Source organism: Sinocyclocheilus grahami, unplaced genomic scaffold (genome assembly GCF_001515645.1).
Source record: "Sinocyclocheilus grahami isolate Dianchi unplaced genomic scaffold, SAMN03320097.WGS_v1.1 scaffold5.1, whole genome shotgun sequence".
NCBI classification, from domain to species: Eukaryota; Metazoa; Chordata; class Actinopteri; order Cypriniformes; family Cyprinidae; genus Sinocyclocheilus; species Sinocyclocheilus grahami.
Genome location: NW_015505184.1, coordinates 5,204,005 through 5,214,613, shown reverse-complemented (window position 1 = coordinate 5,214,613; position 10,609 = coordinate 5,204,005). Strand labels below are relative to the sequence as shown.

Sequence of the window (10,609 nt, the reverse complement as noted above, 5' to 3'; positions counted from 1 at the left end):
CAGTGAATGGCACGTAGTGCACTATATAGGGGACAGGGAACGATTCAAACAGTGTAAATATGCTTTCCATTGAGGAAAAAAAGAAGTCTGGTTTCGTGCTGTGTCACGCTAACCACAGCACCGCACACACACTCTGCTCCGGTCCAGAGACACGATAGCACGAAGCGGATCACATGCGCGAGTCGGCGCAGACCACAAAATGTATCGGAGCTATTTGAATTCTACACAGAATGCTATTTTTTATAGCAATATGGATGAGATTGTGTCTGGCATACCCTGTCAAATGCGGCTTTACGGAGCTCAACGGCTCTGAACGGCTCTAGCCCAAACTGTGATATAAACGAACGCTATTGGCTATTTTAAAAAGGGCTGCTTGATATGTCCCGCCCTGTCTTCCTATTTCAGTTAAAATGACGTCAACACATAGAGTAATGCTGCGTGTTTCTAAGCATTTCAGGGGACCTTTAACCACTGATTTCTAGTTGTGTCCTCTTTTGGAACACCAAACAAAGTAGTTTCGCTTTCACAACGAAACACAGCATCACACACGGCGGTCTAGAGTGAGCTGAGGCTGGAGGCCTTGAGTGAGCAGAGGCCGGGGGTTAGAGTGAGCAGAGGCCGGCTTGAGTGAACGGCGGCCGGTGGGCTTGAGAACGGCGTGGCGGTCGGGCTTGCGGCAACCACATGTGACGACCCCGGGCTGGAATGCGCTTCGTCCATGGTGAAAGATGATCCAGCGATCCACAGCGCAAAGTTTAAGTATTTCCTCAGCGACCAGCACGGATCAGCTCCAGGCATGACGAATCGTCATATCGTCCTCTTTTGGAAGGCCAAACAAAGTAGTTTCACTTTCACAACGAAACATACAGCGCCTTCACGACATGGTGGCGGCGGCAACAACAATACTACAGCGAGAATAAAAGTTACGCCTTCTTTCTTTGCGTGAACATTTGGGCAGCGTTATGCAAGTCTTCCCACATCGTGACGTAGACATGTGGGGGCGTGTTAGAACGAGCCGTTTTAGGTAGGCGTGGTTGACTCTTAACTTTTATAAAGAATATCTCTTTGGATTTGAGACTTTAGTCTTTGCAATTTTACAGATCTTCTTTATGCACTAAGAGCTTGTAACACTCCAAAGAGAAAGGAAAAATTGAAATCGCATCATATGACCCCTTTAAGGCAAGAAGTAGGACCCGTGTAAATATCGAATCAGCTTTCCAGCGCTGGAGAGAACTCAAGGAGTGGAAGGCCTGCGATCGGACGCAGAGGTTGCTTTGTTTCTTCTCGATAGGTGAGTAACACCGTGTCTGCGCCGCAACAGCTAAAGTCTGTCTAGTACACTGGACGCGACAAAGCGATCGTTGAAAATCATTTGAAATTTGTGTCAATATGTCATAAATAGAATGCAGCAGCAGTTTTCTGTCGGGGATTTGTCGTGTTGTGCTGCGACGCATCCAGTGTAGACCATAGATATGTATAGTGTAGACAGCATCACTGATTATGAGATCTATAGTATTTTGCCGCACCACTCGCATCCGGTGTAGACATGGTGTAACATTGGTTTTGCTTTGTTTCACAGAACTAATCGTTGCCTGGGTTGCATACGTATGTGTGGGGCGGAGCTATCAAAATAGGGGCGAGACCCTTTTGGGGTAGGGGTGTGTTTGTTTTGGTGATTTCAAATGTCAACATTGGCTAGGCTACCAGAAATCGCTTACCCCACCTTTAAAAGGCATTAAAGCACATATAAAAAAGACATTACCTGTTATTTAGTAAGCCTGTAACCAACCAAATCAATGATTTATAAAAGCATTGTTGGCAAATCCAGGTAATTTACCAGAGAATTTTTTTTTTTTTACATTTATAACTGTTATAGCACCAGCTGTGGTCCGATCTACCTAAAACTTTGCATGCTTGTTTAGAATCACCAGGTTTCGTCAAGTTTTGAGTTTTCGTTTAGGCTTTATAGGCTTTTGGGTATATTTGGACAGGCCCCATTTCCAAACAAGCCCATTATAGTTTCCCAAAGGGTAAATTTCAACATGTTTTGGATAATTATTGATTTAGAGAGTCCAGAGAATTGTACTTTAATTGTTTTTTTCCAGATTGAGCAAAAAACCTAGGACTAGTTCGCAAAAGTCATAACGGTTTGATTGACAGCAGCTGGTGATTTCAAATGTCAACATTGGCTAGGCTACCAGAAATCGCTTACCCCACCTTTAAAAGGCATTAAAGCACATATAAAAAAGACATTACCTGTTATTTAGTAAGCCTGTAACCAACCAAATCAATGATTTATAAAAGCATTGTTGGCAAATCCAGGTAATTTACCAGAGAATTTTTTTTTTTTTACATTTATAACTGTTATAGCACCAGCTGTGGTCCGATCTACCTAAAACTTTGCATGCTTGTTTAGAATCACCAGGTTTCGTCAAGTTTTGAGTTTTCGTTTAGGCTTTATAGGCTTTTGGGTATATTTGGACAGGCCCCATTTCCAAACAAGCCCATTATAGTTTCCCAAAGGGTAAATTTCAACATGTTTTGGATAATTATTGATTTAGAGAGTCCAGAGAATTGTACTGCAGTGTTTTTTTCCAGATTGAGCAAAAAACCTAGGACTAGTTCGCAAAAGTCATAACGGTTTGATTGACAGCAGTTGTTCTAGAGCAGGGATGGGTAACTTTGATAGTGACGAGGGCCAGCATTTTTTCTCCTTTATACCAAGGGGCCAGATTACTAATCCACGTCCACACATCTTTTACTTTGTCTTACTCAATTTCCTTTTTATTGAAGGAAATTAAAGTATAACTAATGTAATTTGTTTTTAAAGATTTTATTAACTATAAAACTTGTGCGTTATGCTAATTCAGAAGGAAAACTTTGTTGTCAGCGGACATAAATATTACCCCAACAAACCAATGTAAACATCTCAATTGCATTAGCTTTTTGTCGATCCACTGGTTCACATTTAAAAATATGTAGCAAAAATAGCAGATGGGCTTATTGAAAAAGCAAATTCGTTCTCTGCTAGCAGGTTTCAGTTTCGGAACTGCAGAAATATAGTGGTTTCCCTGGTAACCGCAGTACACAAAGCTGACTTGCAGCGCTCAAGTTTATTCAGTGAAATTGTAGCCTTTTGAAGTTTAATCGTCATATTAATCCATATAGCAATTCTTGTCTTTCCATCCCCAAAGATTTCTTATAATTTAGACTTTTTGTACCATTTAAGAGTTTTCATGGCCTTAAATGTAAACAATTTTACTGAAGATGTTTTAAGGACCCGCGGAAACCCTAATAAGAACATAGTTCAGTGCAAAGATTTCTGTCATGAATTTGGCAAAAAGCTTTTGTTGATGAATTTTACCTTTGAAATTTGAGGCAAGTGCAACTCTGGCGTCCCCGTTGTTTGTGAGCAGTGGTATGATGGTGATTTAAATAAAATACAGATTTCCAAACATATGGGTATCCCCTTGAACTTGGTAAAAAGTTAATCTGTTTACCATCTTGACTGGAAAATACTATTTTCATGGTGAGTTTTTCATTTATTATTTTGTAATGTTAGTGAATGTTTACATACATCCTACTACGCTGAAATTAATACAGGGAGTGACTGGAAACTAGCGACCTCTCCTGGTTGAAGATGGTATTAACATCATAAACTGAAAGCAATCGTTACCTGACTTGCTTTTCAAATGTTTTAAAATTGATCATCCCAGTCTAATATGATCCAGCGGGTCGTACTAAAAGAAACTGTGGGCCGTCAGTTGCCCATCCCTGTTCTAGAGGCAAAGTTGATCAGAATGAGGAGGTCTATCGTATGATACGAATATCGTGTGTATGTGTGAAAAACTTCACAATATACAATTGTTTATACCCTTGAAAAATGCGATATCGCCCACCAGTGGCTGATTATTTTTAAATTTCTCACAGACCTTTAGGGCCGTGAGTCAAACAGGCCCACTGAGTTTCATTCCAATCGACCTCCGTTAACCTCGTCTAATAGGTGCTCAAAGTTCATCGGCCAATGGCGGCCATGTTTTTTGAGATATGCAAATGTCCTTATAGCTGCTTGTGGCACTTTGGACCAAGACCGTGCGTGCCGATTTTTATGTTCATAGGACAAACGAGTGCATATGGCCGATTTTATGTTTTTTCCCTCTTATAGTGCCAACAAGTGGCCAAGCTCCACGTCAGGCCGATTGGGGCGAGCCTTGGTGATGTTGTAGGCGGTGTGAGTACTATCATCCCTCCAAGTTTCAAGTCTCTACGACACACAGTTTAGTCTCCCTGATCAGTTTAACATGGAGATTGCTGATCCTTGGCCATTCTAACAATTACAATAAGGTTTCAGTGCTATGCGCTTGAACCCCTAAGTATCCAAACTGCTTGTCCTATGTAGGGTAATGGGATGGTGGAGCTTATCCCAGCATGTCAGGCCATTATTATATTAAATTTAATGTTATTTTATAGAAAATGCCACTTAAAAATTGTGTTTAAGAGAATAAAAAGTATGTCACACTGCAGGCATTTTAGGACAGTTTTTTTTTAAATGAATGCTGATGATTCTTATTCAATTTTTCTTATTCTATTATTATTCTATGTGGAGGCATGCAAGATTGGATAAATAAACAGTGGAAATAGGATAGTATAGATTTTGAAATTATATTTAGAGTAAAATGTATTTGCAGTTCATAATAAAGAGAGTTTTCTGCAGGACTATTTCCACATTCATCTAAATTACTAAAAAAACATAATTTCGGTTTATGGACAAAATACAAGAGAAATGTATAATATAGTAGAACATAGTATAGCATAGTATAGATTTTTAATTTATATTTTTTAAAGGTAATATGTATTTACAGTTAACAATAAGGATGATCAGGACTGCAGTACTATTTCCATATTAACCTGAATTACTAAAAAATATATTATTTATGTTTATGGACAAAATATAAGAGAAAAAATAAATAAATAAAAGCAAAGTGCCAGTAACATGTCAAGTCAACTGCTCAATAGGAGCTTCTTTTGGACCTTTTGTACGTGGTAAAATATATTTTGTGTCCTCTAGAGGGTAGAGCTGAGTGGCTTCCTGATCTTTCCTCTCACTTGACATTCTTGTCATTTTGTACTTATGATTTGGCATGATATTTTCTAATATTATTTTGTTCTTTTAATATAGACCATCCAAACCACTGTTATCTCAGTTAATGTAAAGACTACACACAACGTTTTATATTCTACATAATTTATGCTGGAAACATTTTCCCTGTCATAATTCTTAACACACACACAAAATAAAAAATAAAATAAAATCTTTTTTTTTTTTTTGCAAAGTACAAAAAGTTGAGTTTAGGATGTTGAGCCGCTGTGTGTGCTTACTACCTGCCTTTATGTATTGGATTTAGCCACACACAGTGTCATTATTTGACTGCAGGCAGGGTCCAGTTAGTGTTGCATTTGGAAACAGGCCAGTGATGTGCAGGACTCAGGTTATTACTTTTAGAACACTTGAAGACGGTAAAGTAGCATGCTGCAGATGTCGAGCCTCATCTCAGAACACACAACCGACCCCTGAAAAATACCTTATATACACATGCAACAGTGCTACAGAGTTTCTCTCTCTGTGTCCCTCTCTCCCCTTCCCTCCACCCTCTTATCTTTCTGTCTGTCTCTCTCTCTTTCTCTCTCTCTCTCTATCAAAGGCTGGTTGTTTCAGGCCAGAGTTTAGTTTCAGGGCTTTGGATTCAGAGATTGGCACCGGGAGGCTGGATGGGACGGCACACTCTGTGGAGCATCTGATGGGATTATGAGCCTCTCAACTCCTTTTTGGAGCTTTCATCCGCATATTTTCAGACTTTTATGCAGCTAATAAAATATCAGCAATTACTTTTGATGTTTAGGAGCATACTCTTTTGTTAGGCTCTTTTTTTCCCCGCTATGCTCTTCCTTTAAGGACGTTGTGGGATTCGGCAAGGCAAACTTAAGAGTGTTTTCCCAAAGACTTTCATCCAGGACTTGCTGCACTGAAGAGGCTATGGTGGCCCTTTATGCTGCTGATATAGTGGATTTTTTAAGTTGATATCAAGTTTGAGTGCCCAGCTGAACTGGCATCAGTGTTACTATTATTTTTGCTCTGTTGAATTTTTGTTCATCAAGATTGTCTCAGCATTATGTTTTTCAGTGGATGGAAACACTGGGCGCATAATGGACATAAGATCAAGACAAGAAATCTTCTGAGATGTTGCTTTTAGTTCTGTCACATCCTTGCTGTCCACAATCGGACACACTTTCCGAATTTTAACTATAGTATTTAAAAGTTAACATAATCCTCTGCCACAATGAGTAAAGACTTTCGATTCCCCAGGAAGACAATGCAGGTGAACTATTCAACACGGCGACACTCATGCATTGGGTATGTATAAGCAACATTTAAGGAATGCTCACCTTAAATTGAGTTGGTCATATGCTAAAATGATTTTAAAGCTTCATTTTTTAAATGTAACTGATTATATAATGACCTTGGTGGAACTTTGCCAGGTTTTCAGAGCAAAAAACAGTGTCTGTGTTGCTCCATGTCATTATCCCATGTTAAAAGTGTAATTTTTGCTGTGTTGATGAGCACTTGGACAATTGGAAATAACTATAGAATGAGATTTACACTCTGCATGAATCAAGTGCTCATTCCTGGCAGGTTTTTCTTGTGTAAGATAGTCTTGAAGCAAACCAGTCGACTGGATTTCTGACATCACTAACATAAGCTCTGAAATGATGAGTGCACCTTCTAGTGGAGAGAGCTGCTCTGGAGTTATTTAGACCTCCCTTTTCCTCTGCAAGCACTGTTATGCATAGTATGACAGTGTTTAAGCGGGATGAGAGCAGCGCTGGCTGTTATGTGATGTGTTGTGTAGCTGCTATATCTGTGGCCTGGACAGCCTGAGGCCAGTAGAGGTAGAGAATCGATGGTTCAGCCAGTGGCTGTTGATGTTCGCCTGTAGCTGGAATGGGTAGACACACTGTGACCTTACGCACACTGTAACCTCTGTACTATCCAGCATGCCTGGAATTACCTAACGTAAATTATGAGTGAGTTACGCTCTTGTACCGTGACAGTATGTGGAGTGTATGCTGTTTTAAATGATCAAATTCAAACACACATGCACAGTAGGTGTCAATCTACATTTTGTGAGACTGATTACATAAAAAAACACTCTCCAGACATGCTAAAGGAAGACTGAACTACCATTCAAAAGTTTGGGGTCAGTAAGATTTAATTTTATTTATTTATTTTTTATTGAAAGATAAAAATAAATTAATTCTATCTAGCAAGAACACATTAAATTGATCGTAAATGACAGTAAAGATCATTTCTAATGTTACAAAAGATTTCTATTTCAGATAAATGCTGTTCTTTTGAACTTTCTATTCATCAGAGAATCCTGAAAAAAATGTATCAACACCATATTAAGCAGCACAACTGTTTTTAATATTGATAATAATATTAAATTTCACTTGAGTACCAAATCAGCATATCAGAATGATTTCTGAAGGATCATGTGATACTGAAGACTGGAGTAATGGCTGCTGAAAATTCAGCTTTGCCATCACAGGAATAAATTGTATTTTACAATATATTAAACCTGAAACAGAAAACAGTTATTTTAAATTGCAATAATATTTCACAGTACTGTTAACGTATTTTTGAACATATAAATGCAGCCTTGGTAAACTTAAAAAAACTTACAGACCCCAGACTTTTGAAGGGTAGTGTATATTCCAAAAAAAAAAAAGAAAAGAAAAGAAAACGCCTGTGTGATACAGTATGAAGAAAAATAATCTACAGGCTTTAATGTTATTTGCTTATTTTACTAATCAGACTGATGGTAATAACATAAAAAAAGTCACATTTATCGGCTGATACCGATATCAGCCTCTTTGAAACACTGCCACTCTTCAATCTATTGCTCTCTAAAGGACCTGTCACAACTCTGCACAGCTTATCACAGTGTTACACTGTTTACAAGAGAGGCTTTTCATTTAGAGACACCACTCTTACTCTCCACGTGACTCAGACAAAGCTGTGACTTGTTTCCTAGATGCATATCACCACAATAGCCATTTAAAGCAGAGCAAGCAGTGTTGTAGAGCATCAGCATTAAAATAGAGGACTGGATATCTACCTCATTATTTATCACATTTGTATCACGTGTAGAGCACCAACTAGTGATAAGCGCTTTCAAAACATTGCTTCATGAGGCTTCAAAAGCCCTTGTGAATGTTTTGTTTCAGGTTAGTGGTCTGCAGTGCACGTCAGAATTGTCAAGTCATGTCATTTCAGGAAACGCGGCTTTGTTACATCATACTATTTTGAACCTTAGTTTTGAAACTTCCCTTATGAAAAATAACCATGGTTTTACTACAAATAAAACCAAAAAAACATGGTTACTATAGTTGGTAACCACAAATTGACCATGGTTTTGCTATATACCATAGTTTAACCATGGTATTTGTAAAACTGATTATAAAAATGGTAATCAATATGCCAAAATACGCAGCTCTGGTCTGTTTTAAAATTCATTTTTAAGAAATGTAATGGATTTTAATAAATGTGTGTAAATTTAGATAGGAGAGTGAGAGATAATTATTTCTATTTGGTCTACTTAGCCGAGTCCTGTCTAAAAATACATAAAACAGGCACTACAAATTAATAAAACTACACAAATTATACAGCATTTACACCGTTTGGACCAATAGATGTCACTAGTGTGTCAAATTTTGCGGAGTAATTGGTTCAAGTGATTCAGAGTTTCCCACCAACTGAGAGCTAGATACATCCAGCTGGTGTGTTGCATTAAATTATTTGAATTCATACAACAGTTAGTTCCAGTTAAGTTAACTTTTCAGCGACTCTTTCTACAAGTTACATTGTTATGCCAGTAGTTTGAGTGAGTCATTGAATCATTCTTCCAAACGATTATGCAAAACACTGATTCATTCAGGAACGTTGTTTGTTCCTCAGAGATGACAACAGCTCTGTGGTGATTTAATTTGAGCTATTTTCAATGGCAAAAAAAAACAAAAAACAGACAAAGTAACTGCTAATACTAAATTGTATTAGCAATTTACTAAATTGTAAGTTACTCAGTATTATTGAGCAGTTGTATAAAAGCAATTTCCGGTTGTGACTAATTTTAAAATATTTTTGTTTAAGGGTCGACTGCACTTGAGCCTTGCTGCTACAAGACTTATAGGGTACGTTTACACGACAAGGATTGTACTAAAAACGGAAAAGGTTTTCCATTTTTGAAAAGTTTCTCGCACAGACGACAACATTGTCAAAACAATCGCAGTTCACATGGATCTGCGAAAATGACTAAAAATGCTGTATGTATTATGTATGCCAAGTTAGTTGGTAATGTCACATTGTAAAGAAACACGTTCCTGTTCACATACGCATTCTTCATTACTTGTGCATGCCTATAGATGGAAATTGTAATAAGCATGCACAGGACGTCACTTTTTTCAAAAATGTAAGGTTTCTGTAGTTTACATGGAGACAATAATCTTCAACCTGCACTGAAACCCTTTTTCAAAAGTTCGTTTTTAGACCCCCAAAACTCTGTAATTGTAAAACTTTGTAACAGTGTCGACCGATTTTTAGCTGTATAATCCTTTGAACGCGCACACTAGATGATTCGACCAGACCACTAGACCACACACTTGTCGATTGTAGGGAAGATTTCACAGTGACGAGATCAAACGTGACTAGAGAAGAAAAACAAATAGAGGACAATCGACGTTCTCAGCTGGCTCTCCCGGTGTGCGTTCTGTTTCATAGTGAAAAACAAAGTATAAAAAGAATATGGGTGATGTATTCTGCTTTTGTGGCATTTTTTTGGTTGCAAAGTTTTAGCTATAGAAGCACGCAACATCTGGATCTGGTAAGTGACACGGGTATCACGTCAGTGACAGCCCGATCAAGACTCATAAATATCAAACGTTTGATATTTACGTTTTGAGTTCGGGGACGCTCCATCTCAAATCGGGAGCAGTTAAATAATCGTAATGACAGCACACAATAGAGGATTTTTTTTGGACAAAAAATCACTTGCGACGATCGTTCGGGGGTGCAAATTGGGCTTAAAATCGGCCTTAAAATCCTCTAGTGTGTGGCCAACTTTAGTCGGCCATTTGTATCGCGAACTTCTTGCGGGCTGCCATTTTAATAACTTGAGTTATTGCGTCTTGCGACCAGACAGAGTTGTCGGCGATTCTTCATATTGTAAAGTCATGCAGTGTGTAACCTACTGTCGCCGATCCAGTGACTAAATGGTACACCAGATAGTCATACACTGCAGTGTGAAAACAACGACTTTGAAAATCGTGCAGTGTGAACTCGGTATAAGCACCATTTACACATTTACACAATTTTTACATTTAAAAACGGTGAAAAAATGCAAGGTCTAGTGACACGTTTACTTTTAACTTCATCTTCAAGTTTTTAGAACGCCATTTATGGCGCTTTTCCAATGCGTGGTACGACTCGGCTCGGGTACGGCTCAGTACGGTACGGCAAAGCTCGGTTCGGCTCGGTTTGCGTTTCCACTGCAGT

The 10,609-nt window shown here is 38.4% G+C and overlaps 1 protein-coding gene across 1 annotated transcript in view; it reads left to right on the top strand.

Annotated features, from left to right (window-relative positions):
• Positions 1-7,277, top strand: part of mpv17l2 (MPV17 mitochondrial inner membrane protein like 2) — an 18,087-nt gene extending 10,810 nt beyond the window's left edge. The window contains exon 6 of the transcript XR_001609211.1: positions 7,266-7,277. The gene's annotated coding sequence lies outside the window, so the exon portion shown is untranslated. The remainder of the gene's footprint in view (positions 1-7,265) is intronic.
• Positions 7,278-10,609: the final 3,332 nt, after the last annotated feature.